The sequence below is a fragment of the Mizuhopecten yessoensis genome, unplaced genomic scaffold (genome assembly GCF_002113885.1).
Source record: "Mizuhopecten yessoensis strain PY_sf001 unplaced genomic scaffold, ASM211388v2 scaffold4947, whole genome shotgun sequence".
Classification (NCBI taxonomy): Eukaryota; Metazoa; Mollusca; class Bivalvia; order Pectinida; family Pectinidae; genus Mizuhopecten; species Mizuhopecten yessoensis.
Window position 1 is genome coordinate 1,020,569 of NW_018405801.1, and position 881 is coordinate 1,021,449.

Genomic DNA, 881 nt, shown 5'->3' on the forward strand with positions numbered 1-881 from the left:
AATGCTAAAATTTTATGTCTTGCCCTGTCAATCATGTAAAGGTTCATTGAATTCTGACATATGGTTTTTGAGAAAAGTGGCAGAAACAATTTTCCAAAAGAAAGAAACTGGAAGAAATAATAATGATAGCAATCAAAATCCGAGCAAAGACAATATGTCAGTTATTGCCCCCCCCCCCCCCCACCACCAATCCGGTTGGGGGACATAAATATAACGACTCCAAATTTAAATATTTTAAAATTAACAAAATACTTTTATACTCATTGCAGACATTGTTTTAAAATATACGATAGCATATGACAAAGGTCAAATGCACATAAATATTCATATAGTCCTGATCAATACAGAAACTGTATCAATTAACAGCTGAGTTTTCATTAAGATGGAATATTGAAAAGTTGATCATGAGTCTAAATGCATGAAGACAATTTCATATCAGTATTTTTCTACACATGCGAGATATGCTCTGGTCAAGCAAACTTGCATAACGTATAACTTGTGACCCTTGTATATATGTACCTGATTTTAATATACTCGACACTTCTGTCAGACAGTCACACAAAAGTTAGATAGATGGGGTGCAAACACATCTAAACTTTGAATAGTTGCACTATATCAGCAGTTAAAGGTGGAGGTTATCATAAAACTTACCACCTCTTTTAAGTCTGGTGATTTCCTTTTTTTCTTTGACTGCCATGTGGCATAGGAACATGCCTTAGTCTTGAAAGTTGCTGAAGCAGGCATTGCCCACACTATTTCTGCATATGTCAAACGCCTGAAAATACATAATGGTTTCTTTAAATTTTTGCTTTCAACAACATATCACATGACTAGAAAGTTGATAATAATAATCTTATTTTAAAAATGGTATGGATTACCAT